At 35.6% G+C, this 24,675-nt stretch overlaps 1 long non-coding RNA gene across 1 annotated transcript in view; it reads right to left on the bottom strand.

Annotated features, from left to right (window-relative positions):
* Positions 1-24,181, bottom strand: part of LOC148225520 (uncharacterized) — a 33,384-nt gene extending 9,203 nt beyond the window's left edge. The window contains exons 1-2 of the long non-coding RNA XR_015804610.1: positions 24,046-24,181; positions 4,476-4,550 (exon numbers count right to left, since the gene is read on the bottom strand). This is a non-coding gene — a long non-coding RNA (uncharacterized LOC148225520). The remainder of the gene's footprint in view (positions 1-4,475; positions 4,551-24,045) is intronic.
* Positions 24,182-24,675: the final 494 nt, after the last annotated feature.

Here is a 24,675-nt window from a genome sequence, read left to right as displayed (position 1 = left end):
TTTTAATTGGGTGCAGAGAAAATAATAATTTAAAAAAATAAATCATATTGAAAATTTTAATCGCTCAGGAATTTTGCATAGCAATGTGAAACACATTAAGAGGAAATAATTTTCCTTTATTCAGTTCCACAGTTTTAGTGCTTCTTTTGGTGATAAAATGCCACAAAACTTTGAAAGGTCTCAGCTCTCCCTCACAAAGTGGGATGTTGAAATCTCACTACATTTTGTAAAGCAGAAAGTCTCTCATTATCTGAGCTCTATAAAACTATTTATATACTTGAAAATGTGTAGAAGATGAATGATGAAGTGGTTTAACTCTTCTGCATTCCTGAATTTCTGTTGTCCAACATAGCTGACTGTTTCATTTCTGCACAGTGCCCTTGTAATAAACCAGACTCTGACCATAAAGGTCAGAACTCCATACACGGAGATCACCCAGCCTCAACTGGCCAGACCTTCTTTTCAGCTTCCCACCACTTGGCTAAAATTGGTTGACAAGTCGAAATTGTTTTGAACTTAAAATGAAGAAAACAATTGGGGTAGGAGGAATGCAGCAGGAAAGAATATAAGGGCAATTACTTGCAAGAGACTCACACAATGGTCACTTTGAAGATGCTGATGTTCACACTCGCAGAAAAGTTACAGAGAGTAATGAACGAAGTTGCAAAGGGTAAAAGATAAAGAAAAACAGGCATGGAAGTGCAGTTCTCAAAATTCCATTGTTTTCTCTTGTCAATTCCAGATGACTTGTCGGGTTCTTTCTATGGTTAAAGCTCTACCTTGGCTTCAATTGATACTGCTTTAGGAGAGGCCAGTAATACATGAAAGTAGTGATCAGAATGCATCCTTGCAAATGTCCATTAAAGTAAAATGAAAATATTTTTCTTCATTCACTGTTTTTGAAAACTCAGGAAATTATATCTCCTTTCTGTCATATTTTATTAGACATAAGTCCCTCATCAGTATCTTTAGTAAGCAAACATTATGAACTGCAATGAACTATAAACCTCCATATGCAAGTAAAAAGAAGAGACAGAGAGGTATTTTTTGTAGTGTTGCAAATTCATAGCTCAGTTTTACCAATAAGGTCTTCACAAATATCCTTTTTAAAGAGCAGGAGAATGTAATGTGTGAATATTGTCTGCTAGGGAAATAAAAGTTTGTACTTCCAAAGAGGAGGAGAGAACTTGAGCTTATGTGACTAAAGTTGTGTATTTAGTCACACCTCACTGTGAGTGAAATGATACATTCAAAACTTTAAATGCAGTTTTGAGACAAATTCATATGTGATCTGCAATCTATATGGTATTTAGCCCCTCAAAGTTTGAACCAAACGTGCAATGTTTTTTAAAGTTATTAATCAGTATATTTAACCAGACATTTATTATTAAGTAACTGCATTGTGAATGTTGTATGTTTGACTAATCTTTTGTTTTAAGGAAAAGGGAGGACAACCCCAAGAAAAAATAGGCTTGTCTGGACAAAAGACACCAGGAGTGAAGTCAGCAGAACTGACCAGAAACCAAGGGAAATGTAATTCCGGCATTGGGAGATCATAATCACCGACTCATTGACCAGTGACAGATGTACCTGACAAACTGAATTCTGAGTACTAATTAATGAAACAGATATGTAAGCTGCAATAAATGACTGCTGATGTCTTTATTTGTTGTCATGTATAAATAATGTAAGGCTTTGATGATCTGGGGCCCAGCTTTTTGTGGGTTACTGTCGCTGTAGAGGTGGGCGCAACATACAAATAGACGCACTACATTTCAGAAGGCTAATATTCCATTTATTACAACAGTCAACTGTCTTTTATACACTCTACAAAGTTAACTTTTTATTCATTGTTTACAACAGATCAACATAACGTTCATTGGCATAAAACATCTATGTGCCTATTTTTCCCAAAACTTTTCTAAACATACTTTTCCCAGCTGCAGGTTTCTTCTTGCTTATCTTCTTGTTCTTGTCATCTTGGCTGCTAGGCCAACGGCCTTGATAGAGTACTTTTCAGAAATAACCCTTATTCATTAAACCTCTCCGGCTCACAGACCAGCTGTGAGTCTCTCCACAGGTTACTACCTAACTGCATTGTTTGTACAAACGAATGAAAAGAATATCTCACCTCAGTGTTTGGATTAGGTGTTGCCACTGAGTAACAAGCCAACATTCAGGACAACATATGTAAGGAAGGAAATTATTCACCATCACTTTTTAATTGAGTTGTACAATAAACCAACTCTCCTTCAGAATTATTAAATAAAGCTGGCCTTCAGAAGCATCCAAATCTGTGATTCCTTTATAGTGATGATAAATGTTAAATAATTATTTATAATGTAAACTGTTACAAACATAGTTCTGAGTTCATAAGGACCAAATAAAAAAGTAGATTTTAATCTCTATTTTTTTGTAGTCTATAATAATTTTGAGGAGGTTCCTATGTATAGACCCAGTGTAACTTTCCAAGGTTGATTAAAACCGTTCTTCATGTAGTGTGGCAGTAAATTTCTCATTGGGTATTACCTTTGCCGTTTACATTTTTAACCAAACTCTGTTTCCAGGTTAGAGTGTGGAAGACCAAAGAGGAAGACAAATCATGAAAGCAAGAAAGTCCATGTGCAAGACAGAGTTGATATCAAATATTTTATCCAGATAGAGAGTGACTGAATTTGAAAGCTAGACGTTGTCCACCTACACATTAGGTTAGATACTATATTTCCTGACTTGAATGTGTTTATCACTTTGTTTTGTGGACAGATGACTTGGTGGATGAATTGAGCAACAGTAGCAAAGTTAAGTGTCCTTATGGAATTAATTCTGGCACACTTGATTACTGTAAAGTATCTTCCATAGACATAAATGAAACAAGGATTTTGGTCAGCAGAAGTTCCTTGCTAGCAGGAAAGATGGCAGAAAAAATGGCCAGGCTTGGAAGAGAAATAAGAATTCCTAAGGTTGAACAGCTGAGCTACTCAATATTTTGAAGACAACCAGCTTTTCATATAAGTCAGTTAGTTCATATATACAGATAGAGATATATCCAAATCCTTTGAAATCAATGGCTATCACTACAGAACTTCAAATGAGCTCTGTCATAGATCTTCATACGTAATCATCTGTGATTTCATGTGATCACATACTACTAATAGATAAAAGGATAAAAGACTATGTAGATTGATTTTTTTCTGTGAATTTGTTTAAGAGGAATTGCTCTTCCAAAGTAATCATGCTGTAAAAGAATCATATATAAAGAAGCAACAGTTAAAATGTAACCAAATATAGAGAAAGTATAAATCTAACTCAGGTACTGTTGTTGCAAGTTAGTTGGACTGATAGGCATATTAGTACTTAGTCCTTAACATTAATTTACTTGATGATATCTCTTGCCTAATTAACTTACTGAAATTTTAATCAAAGTGTACGTCAGTCATTGCATGTTGCTGCTTTCTTTCTCAGTTCTCAGGAGGTTGCATGAGTCTTACAGATCAGAGAGAGGCAAAGCAGAAAACAAGAGCTGCATAGCACCAGTAGCAGCTATAAATAAAGGTATCTTTATTAGAGTATAAACTAACTGAAACCATAGGGTCATAGATGTGCTTGCATGAGAATGACAGAATTGCCATTGATACATGGAACTGAGGGGGGAAAAAAAAGCTTTCATAAAAGCTTTAATGCAATACCTACATCTTTCACAATTTTTTTTCCTAATAAGGAGAAAAGCAGTACTAAAAATACATTAATTAGAAGCAGCAATAAGGGTGGGTGAATGTAGCAGATGGAATGAGTTTGCCTGTATCAGACCACTTTGCTAAGCAAAGAAAGTCAAATGTGTTTCCTGATTTCTCTTATGAGGCAGCTCACCTCAAATACTAGAAAGACACCTAAATTTAAGCAGATATACAAGAGGAAGTTGTTTAGGCTCCCTGAGATCAGTCAGTGCACCTCTAGGTCTCACTACAGAGACCTTCAGTGTCCTTTTATGCAAGGGAAGGTTCCAGGGATTCTCTAACACCAGATAAGTATAATATCTAACACATTGTTTTATTTGTTTGCTAAAACACATAGTGTTATTTCAAATGCACTGATTGTCCAAGACATGCATACAGAGTTTGCAATATATGATACAAATACCTACAAAAGTCCTTCAAATAGGTAAAGGCAGCTTAAAAGCTGGAGGGAATCTTAGATGGGACTAGGTGGCTGGTATTCATCATTTAGACAATGTAGGTTTCTTCACTTCAGAGCTCAGTTTCAGCTCCTTGCTCCATAGCATGCCCAGGAAGGTTAAAGTATCAAATGGTAAAAATGCAAGGAGAAGCCAGATTTTCAGAGAAGGCTTTAACTGCAGATCAGTAGTGCCTTTGCTGCTAACATACCATAGGCTGGGTACGAGTTTTCAAGGCCTGGGATTACCTAGCTTTGTTAGAACTTTTCATTGCCTGCCAGCAGCTTTCTTTTGCCCATTTTACCTGCAAGTAGCTGGAGAGGAGAACCCCAATCCATCTCACTCTTGCCAGTTTGATGCCAGTGCCAGAAAGTGATGCCTAGAAAATGAAGAAGAAAATTGGTAGAGCAGCACAAAGGAACTCCAGCCACTCTAGCCAGTAAGTTGGTTTCATGGAAGCACCAACTTATATGTCTCTATAATAACATATGTGTAATGGAGAATAAGCAGGAGGAGTTGGAGATGTGCATTTGCAGGGCTATGGTCCTATTGGTATCACAGGGACATGATGACTGATGTGCTGGAATGAAAGGTGTTCCTCCCTAGAAGGATTAAAATTGAGACTGGTGACATGGGCAGTGGGATCGAGTGCACCCTCAGCAAGTTTGCCAGTGATGACAAGCTGTGTGGAGCAGATGACACACTGAAAGGAAAGGATGCCATTCAGAGGGACTTGGTCAGGCTTGGGAGGTGGGCTCATGCAACCCCCAGGAGATTCAATAAGGCTGAATGCAAGGTTCTGCACATGGATCAGGACAAACTAAAGCACAAATACAGGCTGGGTGGAGAATTGACTGAGAGCAACCTTGAGGAGTAGGGCTTGGGGTCATATCCCATATCTGTGATTCTGTGATTGTCTAAGAGTAAGGCTTGTGTTTGACTGTGTGACAAAGTTTATTGTGTTTTTCTAGTGTTCATTTTGCCGTGCACTGGTATCGTTTGATCTGGATGTCTGTAATGAGCAGTTTCTCGAGGCAGAAAGACAGATTTACGTCTCTAGTGCAGTAATACAGTGTAAAGCAATGCAGTACAATGCAACACCAGGGAAACAGCAGGGGTCTTGTGAAGTGATGGCAGTGAAGCAGTGGAGTGCATTGTGAAGCAGAGAGCAGTGCATGCATGGGATGATAAGAAGTAGGGCAGAATTTTGACACTGGAGACCCCATGGCAATGCACATCACACCAATTGTCAGTTAAAACAAATAAAACCAGAACCAAGACAGAATCAGTTTTAGGGGTAAGAGGGAGAACAGTGAAGAAGTATATAACATAATCAAAAAGCACCATATATAGTAAATTCACATGTAATATGGAACTTCAGAACAATGAAGAAAGCAGCCTATGGATTCTGAACGATATATTTTCCTAAAAGAATTCCATAAGCTTATAACTTTTTTCAGTACCCAATCATTTTAAACTAAAAATGAGCCTTAAAAAACAACTTGGCCAGAAACTATCCACCTCAAAAGGAGTTGTGGAAGAGTGAGAGTAAAATAAAGACTAGAAAGCAAGAAGACTATGCATTATAATTTTAATTTTATTAGTAGGGGCTTTTTCTTTATGGAAGTTATTTTTTAATACTTAGATCAGGAAAGATATCTTTTCGTGACTTGAAATGCCAAGATTTCAGTTATATTCACAATAACTTCTTGACTTTTTGTAGAAGAGACATGAAAATTTTAGTTTAGTAGACATAGACATGACAAACACTGGTAAGAACTTGCTTCCCACAGCATTTTGACAGAAAGTAACTGTTCTTCCTATGCTGCTCTCATGCAAAACCCAGACAAAGCAGTGGCTTAAAGCCACTCAGGGGATTATGTTGTCATATCTATACTGAAAAGAAAAATATATCTCTTTCTTTGAAGTATGTATTCTGATTTCACTATAAACAAGACTAAGGTTTTTAAAAATGCCAAAATAACTTTTTTTTAGATCAATACAATCTTTATGGTAGAATAAGATCTGAGCACCCAGGCAGCTCAACAAACACAATTACATAGGGCGCCCATTTTAATAAACCAGACATCTGCTCAGACTGCTTTGTGTTTCTGCTGTCTTCTGTGTTCACTGAAGCATTTCAGATTTCTGTACTAAGGGTCTTCAATATATTTATGGGACTGTTTTGTGAAATTATTCCTGAGCATCCTTCTATATCTATATTACATGACTACCTACAGGGATAGGATTCAAAGAATGGAGAGGCTTCTTTGAGGCTTGTGTAAGCCATTGCACATTGGCAGAATAAAAAAAACAGTTCTCAGTGGTATGGAAACACTGTTCCTAAAGAAAGACTTCTTTCTAAGTATCCATCAGATGATCTAACCCACATTTCTCTCTGCACACTGCATTACTTGAAGAACTCAAATCTACAAGTGTGTAAGGAAATCTCTTTTTACGTTTCTTCAACACTATTCCCTATTCAACCTATACTAAATTTCTCTAGGATTTTCAGCCTTTGGAAAAGTAACTCTTTGAGGATGACAGTGGGCAAAAGGAAACACACCAAATAGATGGACCTAAAATTTCTTACTCCAGTTAATATCTTAGCAGTAGAATAATCTAAATTACTCAATTAAGATCTCAATTATTCATTAATCAAATAGTTTAAAATGTTACAAAAGGGCTTCCAAGTTCCTAAGCCTTGGATGTATTGTTAGATCCTCCCTATTCCCAGAGCCCTATAGCTGACAGTTCCAGTCTTTAGTTAGCAGAATGGTAGGGGGAGGGACAATTCCCAGGTTTCCCTAGCACACTGAGGCCTTCACTGCCAGATAATCATGCTCTGGGTGGGAATTTCTCCTTCCCTGTTCTTGATATCATGTTGGGGCTACTTTTATATGTTCTTATGCCACAGCCTACATTCTTTTCACTGATAATGTTTGAAAGTTGTAGAGTAGCCCTCCTCAACCTCACTGGAATGAAAGGGCAATTAGTTAATGCATTGTGTTTGGGAGGCAAGGCTCAGGTAGTGGGAGAAGGCTACAGGTATTGCTTCTCTAAACAGGGTCCAGAAGCTTCCCCTACGTGCAATAGAGAGGATGCCAGCCAGCTCCTGGATGGACTCACCACTGGCCAAGGCTGAGCTCTCAGTGACAGTGGTAGCAGCTCTGGGATAACGTGTTTAAGTAGGAGAAAAAATTGCTGCACAAGAGCAACTGTAGGCAGGAGAGAGGATGAGAGTATGTGAGAGAAAAGCTCTGCAGACACCGAGGCCAGTGCAGGAGGGGCAGGAGTTGCTCCAGGCACTGGAGCTGACCATGGTGGGGCAGCTGTGCCCCTGCAGCCCATAGAGCTCCACAGTGGAGCAGAGATCCACCTGCAGCCCATGGAGATCCCCAAGCCAGAGCATGTGGATGCCCAAAGGAGGCTGTGATCCCATGGGAAGTTCATCCTGGAACAGGTTCCTGGCAGGAACTGTGGGCCCACGGAGAGACAAGCCTACACTGGATCCAGTCTGCTGACAGAACTTGTGACCCCATAGGGGACCCATGCTGAAAGAGTCCACAGTGAACTGCAGCCCGTGAGAAGGATTCACACTGGAGAAGTTCATGAAGGACTGTCTCCTGTGGGCGGGATATTACACTGGAGCAGGGCTAAAGTGAGAGGAATCCTTCCCCTGAGGAGGAAGGAGCAGTAGAGACAATGTTTATTGAACTGACTGTAACCAGCATTCCCTGGTCCCCCTGCACCATTGGAGGGAAAGAAATTGCCAATGTCTTAAAGCTCAGGATGAAGTGTGTACAGAGCTGGTCACTGCTGTTTGCTGTTAACAGTTATCACTGATTCCCTTAAATCCTAAATCTTACTTTTACCAAAATACTTTGAAATAAGACAAGTAAGAAAACAGAGAAATCAAAATAGACTCATGCTGGTTTTAGAGGCCAGTCTTGTGACTAGTCTACAAAACTGTAATAAGAGTGATAGAACATTTAGTGTTTACAAATTCATCATTCTGGAGAATAGTTACGAGCTTGATCATTTTATTCACTTGTTAGGAGAGGATGAAATAGCACCATGATTGCACACAGTGAATCCTCTGCATAAGAGTGATGGGTGTAAATCAGAGGAGGATTTGACCATGGTATGATTGATGTAATGTTTCTAGCCAACTGCTCTTAATTTTTAATGTGCCTAAATGTATTACCATATAAATATAAATATGTTTACATCAGCTCAGTGCTAACTGTGGACAAGATACTTGTGTCTTTAACAAGTCATCTCCATCAAAGGACATGAAAGTGTGCCAGCTTCCATCACCAGCAATTTTTGGACTCATAATTACTTAGTGTATGTTACACATCAGAAGACAAATAGTATATTTGGAAGACAAATAGTATATTTGGAATATTAAAATATTCCCCCAATAGTTTCTAGTATTGAATGGTTTCTAGTATTGAATTAACACTGTCTTTGTCCTGGTGCATGACAAATGAGACAAATCTTGAGCAAATATCTGATTAGGAGAAGATAAAATTAACCTGTTACAACCATAATTAGTATTATAGCAGTAGACCTGTTTTCTTTGTAAGTTCAGTGTCCTGCTGAGTTTTATTTTAATCAAATGAAATAAAATCTGGAATTTTTATCTGTAGTTGGGTGTTTTCAGTTACTATAGTCCATAAAGAGGACTGCTTAAGTGAAATGGCTACCTTTTAAACAACAATTAATAATAATAGCACCATAACATATTAAAGCTAATTATTTGAGCCAAGTTCAAAAAGGAGATAGCCAAAAGTGTACATGAATAGTCAATAAGCTAATATGATAAAAGTGGCATGAATATTTTTATTGGTATGTCCACTATATATAGAAAAACTAGAGAGGATGGGGATAAATGAGTCACCAGATTCTAAGTTACTTTATAAATAGCCATCATCAAGAGACTAATGTTTTAGAAATAGAACACAAACGATAGACTTAATATTATTGTGCCATAGATGACTGTGTGATCAGGCTACATACTGATAGTATTTTCTGATGTAATTCACTGCAATTTTTTCACCAACTTGTGACAGCTTAGGACAGCAGTGAGGAGTGGATATACCTATTGTTTTACCTACATTCTAGAAAAGCAATGTGTCTTACAATGCCACTGTCATTGTTTAATAATTAATTCTTCCCCAATATCTTACCAAACTAGTTTAGATATGCTTGGCTGTTAGCTTGGACACATGGCCAAGATCGAAATAACATGACCAGGCTGAAGTAGAAACAGTAGATAAACTATCATTAATGTATCACTAAAATTCATCTAAAAACTGCCAAAAATCATTAATGGTTCATTGCAATTCTTACTTGGTGCATCTATCAGTGAGATCTTGTAGAAGGTTTATGTCTATCTTCTCATATTCAAGATGGCAGAAGTATTGTCATCTTGCAGTAGCTTTGGAGAGTCTGGCTTCCTCTAAACTAGTTTCCATACCCAAACTTGTCTGTGCCTTAAGTCTGTTTAATTAGGACATAGGAAATCTCAGTGCGGTGCTTTCAAACTGTATAAATATTGATATATATTAACATCTCTGTGAAAACCAAAATAAAAACAAATTTAAAAAATAACAAAAAAACCCCACCCAAAAAAAAACCAAAAAAAACCAACACCAAATCCAAAAACCAAAACAAAAAATAAACAAAACAAAACAAAACAACAAAAAAACAAAATCAAAACCAAAACATAAAACCAAAAAAAAATTAACAAAAAACCACAAATGAACAAAAAACCCAGAAAATTAACACCCAGCCCCCAGAAAGCCCAAAACGCTCAAAGTAAAATGATCAAAATCAAAACAAGAATGGAAAACCAAACTAAATAACTTTCAGAACTTTTCCTGCTTTCATGCTTGTCTGTCTTGTCACATGCTCTCATGAAATGATGTTTGGCATGTCTCAATCAGCTACTTCCTTCAATGGTAGTTAATTTTCTAATCCTTGAGTCTGTAGTAGAGCAATATGTGCTGACTTTGTTTTGTTTCTATCCCCACTCCATGCGTTCCTCAAGCAGTCCAAATGTCCATTCTGCCGTGGTGGCATGTGAAAAAATATTCAGATAAAAGAGGAAAGTAAGTCTTCTCCACTTCTACAGCCTGTTGTCTCCCTTTCCTCCCTCTTTTAAGCAATGAAAAGAATAGGAAAATAAATTTACAGGAAAGGAGAGCTGAAATGACCACAGGTCCTTCACTTCTCTGACAGAGCCTAAGAGCATCGATGTGCTCAATACTGCATAAGCAGAGACTTTTATGCTTCCTTTTCTTCTATCTCTTTCTTCACAAAGCTGTCATAACCCTAAGGTTTACAAAGGTGTTCTTACCAGTACTTAATTGTTATGTTAACTGTATTTTTCCTGATTTGATAAAAGGGTCTGAATTAATATTTGAGTTCCCCAAAAAAGTACTTCAGGAGAGATGACTTCTGCTTTGACCTTGGTCTGTTTTCAAACAAATCAAAACTGTCCTTTAGCAGGAATGAACACCGAGATGTAATTTCTCCTGAATGATTTGTGTTCCATCATGACATCCTCAGGTTCCCATGTAAGACTTGATTGCCACTGCTAACCCGCTATGACTTCTAAGAGTGTCCATCTAAACTGACAGAAGAGAGACAGTAAGATGTGTTGAGTGCCCTATAATTTGATGCAAAATTTTATGCCCTAGCTGCAATAAAAGGCTTCAAAAATGGGCATTTGTACTCACTGCTCTCCAAAGACGTGGCATTAAATTTGAACATCCAGCACATCTCTATTCTAGAATTTACAGATTAGACATTATGCTCTTAAATTTTACAAGCAAGAAAGCTGTTGATGTATCTATGCTCTTAGCATAGATATTTTGACACTGGTTTTCCTTGGTCCCCTAAGCAGTTTCTCTGCTGGCGCTGGCACCAGCTTAGATGTTGGGAAAGCTGAACCTGTGACACTGGTTACAGTATAGGGCAGGAAGGCAGAAGAAGTTTATGCAAGACATTGTGGCCTAAAAGGTGTGAGTTCTATGGATGGTAAGGCAGGTTAAGACAACGTCCTGGGTTCAGCAATGATAGAGTCAAATTTTTCACCATAGCCATGAGGAAGTGAAGCCTGGAGCAAAGTGGGAATGCCAAGGTTGAGTATTGAGTAGGTCTGAGTATTTTTTTTTTTATCTCAACTCATAATCTCTGTCTTTTGCCTTCCATCAGAGGTGGAGAGGAGGGGAGAGGTTCATGGTTTTCAATTTAGTGGGAACACTAAAGTGGGGAGTGCCATTCCTAAACCAATAAACCAATAAATTGAGTTCATTCTGTTCATAAGAGCTGAACAGAGGAGGAAAATTCTCTTAGATGGTATTGTCTTCGTAGCTCTCTCCCCTCCTCCTAAAAGTCAATTTGGTTTCTTCAGAATTAAGCTAGACTGTGAACATGCATATAAACATTGTGGTTGATAATGCAGGGCAATTGTGCAACCAGAATATAATTAATTAAGGCAATATTTATGTGTCTCCAGGATTACTAGAGGCAAAATTTTTTTATGAGACTAAGCCAAGATATTTCTATGTTGTCCTTTCTTCTTTTCTTTTGTGTTTGTAAGTGCTGCATTTCACTTAGTCTTCAACACTTAAATTTAGCATTGTCCTGAAAGATTTTAGGAACCTCTGAAAAGTATATATATATATATATATATATAAAATAAGCAGGAGCGTCCCACACTTATTAAGTTTCGCTTAAGATCTTTAACAGTGAGGATCTATTAGACTACAACAGCTGTTGTATTTGTAATTGATACATTATTGTAATGTAGCAAAAAACATTAACCTTTTCCAGCATTAAAACACGCTAGCAATAGGCAAAAAACCCCAAATGACTCGTTTGATTTTATGAAAATTGTCAACAGCTATTCTTTGTTACTCCCCCTGCCCCTGAATCTGTTTAGAAAAAGCAATTTTAAAATCAAATCAGGTTACTTGGTAACATGTTAAATACAAAAAGCAATTCCTACTGCCTAAATAGTCAGAATGAAATATATAAGCAATGCAGAGTTGACCCCAGCTCTAATACGTCTTTCCTAAGCACATTACTTCCTAAAACTATCATCAGCGGCAACCAAGTTCCTTGTAATCATTAATAAACTGTGTTTAAATCAGTAAGTTCTAAAAGCTTCTGTACAAATTGATTCTTCCTTTTAATGTCAAGTGAATTTAAGAAAGTATGTGAAAGCTATAATCATCTTCTACTCTGAAAACTCCAAATCTGTGTTTGCTAGTTTGCAATGCTATCACGAATCCTGTTTCAGAGAACAGGTCTCATTCTGCTACGTCCTCAGAATTTCCTTCCCTGTATCACTTTTGTTGAAAAGAAGATGAAGCATCCAGCCAAGGTCTGAGCTAGTTATTTTTGACACTGTATGGCAGTTTTATGAAACAACTTCAGGGACATTTCTTTTCAGATTGATGCCAGAAGTAAGTTAACCCAAATATAAACAAGATCAATATAATTTTATAGTACATGAATTACCATACACAGACTTAATATTTATGTTCATTTTAGCAGAAGCAGATTGCAATTTGGATTTATAAAGCATCTTTCATATTGAAGATATCTTAGAGCAATTTACAATTTAAGTTATACTCTAGCAAGGCACTGACTGTGAAAGTAAATATGTGCTCAGCTATTGCTCACATATATCTGTAGAGATTTTTATTGAGGAAAAGATGTTGGACCTCCATTCATTTTCAAACATGCCACAATAGAACAACACAAATAATCAATCACTAGAGTTATAAAAAAATGCATTAATTGCTTGAACTGCATGTATATGCCAGATCTTAAACTTCATATTCATTTCACAGACCTTATAGAAATACTTGGTTCTGTGAATAGTGACTCAACTGCAGAGGCTTTACTGTGTTAACACAGTGTTGTACAGATAGTCCCTTAGGGGCTGGCCTTTCTCCTAACAGTAATCTTACTTAGTTCTTGGAATGATCCGTATCCTAATGGGACTTCAGTAAGCTTTGAAAGCTGATCCTTTGTTTGGAATTCATACATCATATTTTCTAAGAAACAGCTGCTCCTTAGAAAAAAAAATTCTGACAAGTTTTGCACAGGTCTAAAGACATTTATTTGTCTCTACATTGGCCTTTTGACCACCATTTGTAAACTGTTTTTTATTTCTTGCATGCATTCATATTTGCCCATATCTCTTCTGTACTATTTCCCAGGCAACAGTTAATATTATTGCTAGACTGTGGGCTAGAAATCTTAGAAGAATATTCATGAAAATTCCCGACGTAAGATAATATCAGCATGCTCCTGAGAATGCTTCTGAACTTCAGATATTCAAAATCTGTCTTGAAGACATTTTACTGTGGCATTTGAAAATCTTCCATGTCTTAATAAATTTGAAAATATGAACCAATAAAATTTGGATATTCCTTGAGACCCCTCTGGTAATGCCACCTTTTTCCTCATGCCTCAGCAGAAACTCCAGCAGTTCTTTCTTGTGAGAAAATCCAGGGATGGACTTTGCGGGGGGATAAAAAGAAGCTGAGGTCCTGGTCTCTGCTTTCTCATAATTTTGATATTATACCGAGGACAGCCCATCTTTTTTGACAACCCTCTCTTTCAGGGTCTATAGGCCAGATTTTGAGTTCATACACGTCTTGAATTCAGTCAGTCTTCAACAAAGAGCAGAACAAAGTGGCCTTTCCTTTTAATTTATTTCCATTGCCTTCTGACAAGCTGTTCTTTATGAATAATCCCCCAGCTGTCCAATGGCATCAGTTCTCACTAGACTTACATCCATCCAGATGTGTCCCTGGTGTTAAACTGGCAATTTTTTCTTTACAGTGAGCATTTTCAAGACAGTAATAGCAAGTATATGTAGTCTCAGTACCAGATGGCTTTTGCATACTGCCTTATTTCGATTCCATAAGGCTCAAATTGTAATTATATATTTCACATTCATTACTGCTCCCTTCTACATATAATGTATTTTAGTGGATTCTGTAAAAGGAATACATTTATGAGGTATGGCAAACCCTTTCATAAAAATGACATCTCCATTCTTTGGTCCAGAAATAACGTCATCTCCATTAAATATCTTCAGCATTTGCTTAGAAATTTTGCCTAGTCAGGTATTTTGGGGAATTTGGTGTGCAATTAAGTTTCATATTATTAATGTTATTGGGATGCATTTGACCAAAATTCTCATAAAAAATTAAAGAAAATATCACAAAGACATAATTGGATGACAGAGAATTTCCTCAGAAAACTTTTCTTGAAAACTCACCATAGTATGTATGCACTTCTTTAAAAAAATCTCTACAAATTACTGACTTAATAACTGAGGTTTACTATTCACAACAAAGATTAATCTCTTTCCAGGTAGTATGATATCAGATTGTACTTTCATGCATTAGTTTGAAACATACTTATTTTGGTCACAAAAACCAATTCTTTTGAGCATGGAGAGATTGGTGACAAAGACAGATTATTGTAAATGAGCATTTATGACAGTCTCCTTTAGAATGCGTTCAGGATTTGCAGATAAATCACATCTCAGATTATGTCACTGACTACTCCCCTTCCTGTATTAAAATTGACTCCTCTGGCAGGAAATGTCCTGTTGCATATACTAAGTTGTGACTTTAATTAGGTGTGAAAGAATAATAAATTAAGCATATCTCTCTGCTCGATATCTGATAAGTACATAGCATGGACATTAATTATTGCTTCCGTTGATTAGGCAGACCTGGCAAAGGGGTTTCAGGGATGGCAGTAGCCGTCTTACCTCAGCACTATGCACACATTTCCAAGAGATTTCATAGGTACATATTTGTTGTATGTTCTATCTAGAAGTTAGACAAATGGTAGACAACCATATCAATGTAAGAGTAAGGCAGACCTCATATTTAGAGATGTTTGCAAATAATAATGAATAGCATATCATCCTTTGTTATTTTAATTGCAACCAAAAATTAAAGAGTAGCATCATCAGTCCACTGCTCTGAATATCATGTTCATTGAAAATAACTGCAAACAGTATTTTATATCTTTTTCTAAACACATCCTCCTGAAAAAACTTGAAATATTAGTTACAATGTGGAGAAAAAGGATTCAAAACAAAAGTTTAAAATGCTCTCACAAAATTCTCTTTACAGCAGTTCTGCAATTGAGAACTCTGCTCAAATATGTTAGTCATTTCAGCTGTTGTATAACTGGATCATTCAAGCAGGTTTTAGAGGAGTTAAAAATATCTATATTTAAACAAATAAATTCAAACCCAGTGTTAAAAATTAGGAGCCTAGTGAAACATGCTTATAATGAAATGTTCATGTTTATTTTCAAATCATATTTACACATTTTGAAAACACATTTATATGTCTGCATTCTTGGTTTTATATGCATGTGTACAGGGAAGATATTATATTTCAGAGAAAAAAATCTAAATAAGAACATAATTTTCAAAATAAGAACTCTGTATCTAGAAGAAAATGGAGATAAAATTCTGAATTGCTGAGGACTGAAATATTCAAATGAAAAAAATCAGTATTTCTTGGAAGAAGAGATGCATTATGAAAAAGAAAAAGTTTCTCTCAGAGTTCCCTAAATGAAGAAAACTGTTAATGACTGTATAATACATTCCATTTGCCTAAAAAAAAATCTGACCAATTTAGCCTTTTGTGGCACAGAACAATTGCTATGGAAACTTGGGCTTTCTTTTCAGTGTTTTGTAGTTTCACACAAAACATGATTTCAGCAATTAGGAGATTGGAACAAATGTTTTTTCCTAGTACAAGTCCAGGTAATTTAAAGGATAAATATACCACCATATTAAAAATGATTTTCTGGTGGTCTAAAGAATGTGAAAAAAATTTTTACTAGATTTATTCTAGCTGAATGCTAAAGACCATAAATGCAACTATCACATATATATACTCTTTTCCAGAAAAAAAAAAACACAAACAAAATCAACAGGAAATTATATAAGAATGTTTCAGCTGCCTGTTACCTAAAATTTGTATCTTTTTAAAAAAGTATATATTTAATAAGCCTTGACACTGTGTAAGATCAGTGGTAGTGAAGATGTCCCTGTATTACCAACACTTTTTTCAGCACAAAATCAAAACACAGCCCCATAATGTCGACTGTGAATAAAACCATCTCTATCTCACCCAAAACGAGCACGGGCATACAATAAATGATTTACCACGAAGGGTGCTTTCACAAAGCTTGGGTTATTTAATATTTATTTAATTTACAACATAAAAAGCAAGTTGGTAAGAACGTTGCAGTTATGTCTTTCTAAGATTACAGTGAAAAAGCCTTAGAGAAACTGTAATAGGGGTGGAAATTGCTCAGAGTCTGGCTGGGATGAAGGTAGCTTTCCCCATACCAGCTCTCATAAGTGCTGTGCCTTGTATTGGTAGCTGGAATGGCGTTGGTAACACCAACAGCGTTTTGGCCACTGCTGAGTGCTGCTCCCACAGCATCAGCACTGTCTCTCCAACATTCCCATAACCTCAAAAGTCAACAATCTGGGAGTGGGCAAAAGGCTGGGAGGGTTCAGAGCAGGACAGCTGACTCCAGAGATATTGCATACCATGGAGTGTTGTGCTCAGAGATAAAGGCTCAGAGAAAGGAGACAGAGGGGCATTTGTTATTGAGGCTTTTGTCTTAGCAAGAGATCACTAAGCACACTGGGGCCCTACTGACCGAGAGATTGCTGGACCATGACTGCTGATGGGAAGTAGAAAACAAATCGTTTTGCTTAATCTCATATGATTGCACATCCGGCCTTTTTCTTTATTAAACTGCCTGTATCTCTAAACATTTTCATCTTATTTTCTCCATCTGAGATGAGTGATTGAGGGAGCAGCTGGGTGGGTATCCAGGAGCCAGCCATGACATTGAAGTTTTAATACAAACTGGAATGATTTCTTAATCTTTTACGTTGTTTCATACTTTTAAAAAACATCAGATGAAGAATGGATGACACTCAATCCTGCTTCAAAGCAACTGAACGTGATTGAAAAAGTCATATATTTTATTTTAATGAAGTATATTGAGATAATACTGCCTTTCTTGGAGATGGAAGGGAAAAAAAAGAGAGGTTTTATTTCTAAACTTTGTGTTTTAAAATTTGCACACATGGACACTTGATACGAAAGTCTGAACAATTAAGGCACTGTAAATAATATATTCTATTTCAAAACCTAATTGAGTTACTGGTGTGAGGCACAGAGAGTTTCAGAACTTTTTTTAACTTCGAAGTAATACTTTTGAATTTTTTTTTCTGACTTTCTCATTAAGATTTTCAAAGTTCTATTAAAAATTTTAGTATACTTTGAAATGATACATCTTAAAACAATAATAGGCATTCATTGCTCTTGAATGCATCTTTGAGGACCTATTAAAAATATCTAATTATTTTTCTGTCTGAGAATAAGTGGTTGTTTTGTACTTCTGTATTATATGAACATTATTTTTCTACCTGTGTCATAGCTTTTGAGATAATAAGCCAATATTTCTAAAAAACTAGTAAAAATGTACCAAATGACAGTTTTAATGTATATTATAGTCAATGGGAAGGTTGCCTTCTGATTTCAATGGGGTGAAAAAAATTGCAATTTCAGAGACTTTCAGGAGATTAAAATATTGAACTATGTTCTTATTCTGAGAATACTAATGAGGAATCATTTCCATTGACCCAGGTTAGGGTTAAGAATCTAAACTTTGGTCTTGTCTGAAACTGGCACATGCTATCTTTTTTTTTTTTTTTTTTTTTTTTGTAAGAGGGTTTTTCTGCTGGGTAAGTATCCTTCAGGGATTAATTTCTCTGTGGCATCAGGGAAGAATCAGTATCATCAAAAGGAAAAGGTATGTCGAGATGTGTAAGTGGAATGATGGCAATGTTGAAATAAATAGGCGTAAACTGGCACTGAACAGCACTAACAGGGACCTGATTTCACAGCATATTTTTAAATTTCCAAATTTATAAATTGCTCTGGTTAGTGCCTCCCTGGGCCCTGATTATATGTAAAATATGCATGTAAAAGTTATATCAGAAGATAGAGGAGACTGAGATATCAAAGACAAGTGGGTGAGCTACTTTGAAATACATTGTTTCACTAGAACTAAGGTTCTTGCCAAAGTCCATTTTCCCCAGCCGAGTAAAATAAAGAATAAAGACACAATGTATTTTAAACTTCATATGTAGGAGCTAAAATTGAACATTAAGTTAGAGAACACAGTATTTCTGGGAGAAATCCTTTCTCTTAATGGAGAAGTAATACAATTTTTTAATATATTTTCCCAGGAAAATAACATTCAAGAAATTCCATCATGAATAAAATATATTAAAACTCATTCTTATTAGCTGTCAGATTTATTTATCTAAATGAAGTACAGTGGAAGGTGGTTGTCATAGCTACAGCAGAGCTCTGGAATAATTTTGCTTCTTCATAATTGTTGCATATTTGTATATAAACAGCCTAAGAATATGTTACTGTTTTAGTCTGAGACCTTAAAGCAACTAAATAAACTTTGAATTTCAACCTCCTGCAGACAGAAGAGAAGTCTGTAAGAGGAAACATGATAAATGAAAAGTTGTCACTATTGAAAGTCTTCTACAGCTGTCTGCATGAAATCATTCTTCTTTGCAATATATTGATTAAATACCTTGAAGTATATTTACTTATGAAATATTTATAATCATATCAGACTTTGGAAAGGTGAGTTACCTATATATACTTTTTTTCTAGGAAAATCACATCAAATCTTATATTTTCTGAATTTCAGAGGATTAAATGGGTAGAAAGAGCAACCCTTCTTCAAAGGTTTCTGTGATATATGGCATCTGACTTTTATCTAGTTAATGTTGTTATTGTCCATTTGTTTAGCAGAATAGCACTACTAGAAATGCATATTCAACATTTTCAGTTTTATATTTATTCTTAAAATTGAATGCAGACTTTAAAATAGGTTCATCATGAAAATTACAAAGACATTATTTAATTTTAATAAATTACTTTATATCCTATTTTGCAATGTTATTATCCTTGCACACATCAAGTAGCCAAGGAGATTGGTACAGTTATGCTCATTAACAGAATAATGACACCACACATATTAGTATTAAGGTCAGTAATAATTTCTGAGGATTAATAGTTAATGACCTTACTTCATAACCTGGCATGGCATTGAATATCAAAATTTAATCTCATCTCCATCCTTTGGGTTCAAGGAGTTAATTGTTCTGCCTTCCAGTGTCTGCTATAACTTCCCATAGGTTCTCTCATTGTGACACAATCTACCACAAAATTCTCCCACTTTATGACTTTAGTGAATATTTTTCTGGAGTAATGATGTCAGGATTTGGTCCATATGGATCTACGTGAACTGAAAAACTGCTGGTGAAGTACAATAACATTTAAATATTGCTATTTTCTAAGCAACCTAGCAAAACTGAAATCTCGTTCTGGCTTTATGCACTGACACAAACGTAAACTTAAACAAGACCCTGCTTTTTAGAGTTTAAAATTATCAATTATAATCAATTTGGAAATTGGCAGACTTCCAAAAGTTGTTTGCTGTTATATAAAACAGTACAAAGCTTTTTCTTCTTTGTATTCAGGAAGAGATTTATTTAATAGTGATGACAAACTGATTCTTGCTTATTTCTGCCTCACAGAACACCAGAACACTACCAAAAATAACATGACTTGAAAGGATTTTATGATCTAAGTTTGTATAAATTTCGACACATACTGCACTACATTGAAATATAAGTTTTATTGTAATAGAAATTTTATACATACCTACTAGAGAGGTATAAAATTTGTATTTAAGGAAGTAATAGTCTTCATTTCATACCTAGTGATTTTGATCTTACTGAAGAAAATTCCCTCATTATTTTATTTGCTGATGGGTTTAATCATTCATATACTGGCAGTGCAGTTTAAACAAATTGAAATGAGATATTCAAACACATCTGTCTCAAATGATAATTTATAGTATTTCAGAATCCGGATGATTTGCTCTTTAATAGATCTTTTCTCTTCATGAATTCTATATTTATGACACAAATCTGATTTCACCACACTCAAGAATAATGAGGTTAGTAAAAAATAATTTTTAAAGGTAAATGAGTTTTTACATTTTAACAATGCTTTTGAGTTAATCTTACTCTCTCATATAGTTATCAAAGTAACAGATAAAAATTATGTCGAAGGACACAAAACTATGTAAATTCAGAGCTTAGCTAATAGGCCTATGTAGACCCATTTTAGGATACATATCACTCTCGTAATCAAGTTCATTGTTCAGCACATTGCAAAACTAAATTTACAACAAATAATGTTTTCCTTCTCAGGATGTGAAGTTGAATTTATGAGTACTATGCTCTTGTATTCCCAGTCAAGACATCTTGTGTTTTATATTTTCTACTACCTTTCTAGTCTTATTTTGTCATTTTGATGAAGTCCTTCTCTGCCTTGCAGTGCAGCAACGAGAGAAGTTTCAGTCAAAAATATTGTTATTTGACTTCTTTAGAAAGAGAAGCAAAACAACTCTCTTCCAAAGCAGTGTTTCACCATTTACTGGCATTTATTTGTCTTTTGTACTCTGTGGTCATATTCTCCTCATTCATGGCTGTATTGCTTTTGTGATCAATTATATTTTTCCTTACTTACAAGGGATTAGATTGCAGCTCCATTCTGAATTCTCATTAACAATCTCAAATATATAAACCTTGAACTTTACACTTTTACAATCTACTTCATGCCTATTACTGCAGCTTCAAAGATAGGTTATCTCATCTTGCTATGTATAGATTAGTCAAAATTCAAAATGTCAGAAATACCCTTCATTGTACTTTCATAGTTCGATCATCATTGACATTTTCAAAATGTTTCCAGAACTGATTCTTTATGACACCACTTGCAAACATCTGCCATGGTTTAACCCCAGCTGTTAGCTAACTCCTATGCAGCTGCTCACTCCCTTCCCCTACCAATGAGCTGGGGAGGAGAATCAGGAAAGGACACAAATAGAATTAGTGAGTTAAGATAACAGCAGCTGAATAGTTGAAACAAAATTATTATTATTAATAATAAAAAAAAATTTAAAAGAGGAGTGGGAAATAAAACCCAAGAGAAATAAGCAATGCACATTACAACTGGTAATCACTTGCTGACTGATGCCCTCCCCCCAGTTTATATACCAAGGATGACATTCTTGGAACACCCCTTTAGCCAGTTAATTGTGCTCCCTCCCATCATCATGTGCACCTGCTCACGGGCACAGCATGAAAACCTGGAAAGTCATGGACTTAGGGTAAGCACCACTTAGCAACAGCCAAAACATCAGTGTGTTATCAACTTTATTCTTATACTGAATATAAAGCACAGCACTGTATCAGCTACAGAGAAGAAAATAAGCTCTGTCCCAGTCAAAATCAGGACAACATCCAGTCCATATATTTTTCTGTCCAAGATCTCCAGTAAAGTCCATGAAGTAGATATAGTAATTATCTTACAGTTCTTGAATTAGGTTACATTTTTAATACATTCATACACATGCAGACAAGTCATGTGACCCAATTCTTTTATTAATATTCTGATAGCTGCTTTCTGACACATCTCTTCTTAGGGAATATAAGTAAAAAAAAAAAAAAAAGTAATGTTCTGGTCTGATATACATCACAGAATATCCTGAATTGGAACGGGCCTACAAGGAACATCAAAGGCCAACTCCTGGACCTGCACAAGACAGTCTTAAGAATTACATCATGTGCTTGAGAGTGTTGTCAGCACTTTAATTCTGGCAGGATTGGTGCCATAACTTCTGTCTTGGGAAGAGAGTTCCAGCTCCCTGAAAAAGACCAGGTTGTATAACTTGTGTCTCTTAAAAAAAATTAATATATTTTATTATTAGCAGTAGTATGTTTTGCTTGTTGAACACGTCTTTTGCCTAAAAGCACTGTTTTATTTTTTTATCCTTTGTTCCTATTAAGGTTCAGATTCCATCTGAACTATCATGACCATATTATTATATATCTATGAATCACCGAAGCTATTAAATACCTACATGCAAGGTAACTTTAATTTAGTTAAGAAAATGTAGATAAGCAAAGTCAGTTTTATTTGAGTTTTTCATGGCATTAGGAGCATTTCATCAGATGCAACTGGTAAATTCCACTGAATTTTTTCTACTAAGGTTTTCCTATGGACTGAATGTATTAAGTGTATAGGATCTATTCCTGGAGTATTTTAGCAGCACTTTCCCATGCACCATAACATATAAATTCCAAATAAGCAGGTTTATGTGACTTCATGAAGCATTACACACCCAGATGCAGTGTTTCTGGTGATAACAAGTGCTGTAATGAAACTTTGACCCTTTAGTACTTTCTGATATTTTTTCCTTTCAAACAAGCTATTAACAGAAATTCTAGGATTCATCTTTACTTCATTTTATGGCTTCATTATAACCTACTCACCAGGGACCATGTGATGGGTTAATTCACACCTACCTTCTTGTGTTTGAAAAAACTTCTCTATGCATTCTACTTTTCTAAGTGAAAGCATTGCTTACCATGTTATACTATTGTCTGGTCTCTTCCACAGAAAGACTGCCGTAATGATTTCTTGAAAGAATCAAGCACCTTAATTATTAAGAAATATTTTAGGAAAATATACATTTAGTGAATAAAAAAGAGCACCATAATTCAGATGCAAGCTCATAATTAACACATCATTTCATTTCCAAGTTAACCTTTGTAAAATTGGCACACAGTTGCACTTTCAAAACAGAGAGAACATTTCAATATGAAGCAGTATATTCACAAAACATCATTAGAAATTTTACTACTTGATCTGTTCAGCAGATTCACAAAACAAACCATCATGGCATTGTTAAGAAGGTAAAACTTAGTGTATTCAAGTGTATTTATTTGTGATCTAATAAGTAAATGATTATATATTTATAAAAGTGTTGGAGGTTCATATTTAATTTCCAAAAAGATAGAAGAAAGAAAAGAAAATCAGATTTCTGTGTACTGACTTGAACTGGATATATTTCAAATTTTCTTAAGTGAAAAACATGCAGGAACATCATCCACAATTCCTATCATAAAATATATAGAATAAATATCCAAGAGGGACCATCAAGCACAAAATATAGGTGCTGTAAAGAGTGTCACAGAATAATATTAATCAGGAAATAGAATTTAAAATAAATCCATTTAAAAAAACCCACAAAAAACAAAGAAGCTTTCCTTTTCTGGACAAAAATATACATGGTTATACTACAACAGAAGAATAATTTGCAAATCAGCTCTATCTTAATTTCACTCTTCTGTAAAAAGATTGCCTTTGTTAATGCAGGAAAGTGTTATGAGTCTCACTGACACCTTAGGCAATATTAGCAGAACCATATTCTTCAGCAAATTATTCCTTTTTCTAATTGACCTCCCTATCACAACTTTTTGTATTAATATGTAAATTATTATTTCCTGTTTGAGTTTCAGGTTAATATTCTTGCTTTTATCACCTTTAGTAATTTCAAATAATTCCACCCCATCTTCTTTGTTCCCACCTATTTAATTTTTATAGGCACTTAACGACCTACTAACTAATCCATTCCTCCTCAAGTTTTTCTTCCCAACCCTCTCTCTTCTCCACCACCTCTCTGTAATTCATACTAACGTCCTAATACCAATCTTGCCAGTTTTCAAAAGAAAATACAATAGCAAAGATCAACACTTCAAAGACCTTGCAATCACACCACATAGGATAATCAGAGGTAGAGAAGTTTTTAAAGAATGCCAATAATGGTTAAAATCAAACCTTGCTAATTCTTGCAGCTTCCCAGGAAAGGTACAACAGTTTACTGTCAGGGAGCAACATCTTCCCTGTGTATCAGGAACAGGGAGCTGAGTCACAGCAGCACAGGGAAGGGCAGTGCCCCCTCCTGCAAGGCACAGTGTGCTCAAGGAAGTTTAGCACAGCAGGGCTGGTGACGAGAGCAAATCCTGCCAACAACCCAATGATCATAAGTAAGGTGACAAAAACAGACCTGATGTCAATGCAGAAAATCCAATCAACAAGGCAAGAATGTGAGGGAACAAGCTGGACAGAGGTCTATTTTCAATATGGCTCAAGCAAAACCTGTGGAAATGAAACTGAACCCAGAATGCAGGTCCAGGTGAGGCTTCTCAGGGTCATTAGGACCTGGCAACCTGTTCATTGTTTATACTTGACAATACTTGGTAGTTAAAAAAGAAAAGAAGCCTTTTACTTACATTATGTGCATTTTCCCCATTTTTTTCCTTATGCTCAGTCTTTTGTGCTTTATTTCTATCTATATCTGACTATTGTAAATAATGGATGTGAAATGTAATTAAAAAGGAACTTTGAAGACCTACAGATGTAGTAAAATATATCTGTTGTTCTCTCTCTAATCTTACAATGGGCATT

The sequence above is a fragment of the Sturnus vulgaris genome, chromosome 1 (genome assembly GCF_052056855.1).
Source record: "Sturnus vulgaris isolate bStuVul1 chromosome 1, bStuVul1.hap1, whole genome shotgun sequence".
Classification (NCBI taxonomy): Eukaryota; Metazoa; Chordata; class Aves; order Passeriformes; family Sturnidae; genus Sturnus; species Sturnus vulgaris.
Note: the sequence above shows the minus strand (reverse complement) of the source record. Positions and strands in the feature narration are given on the sequence as shown.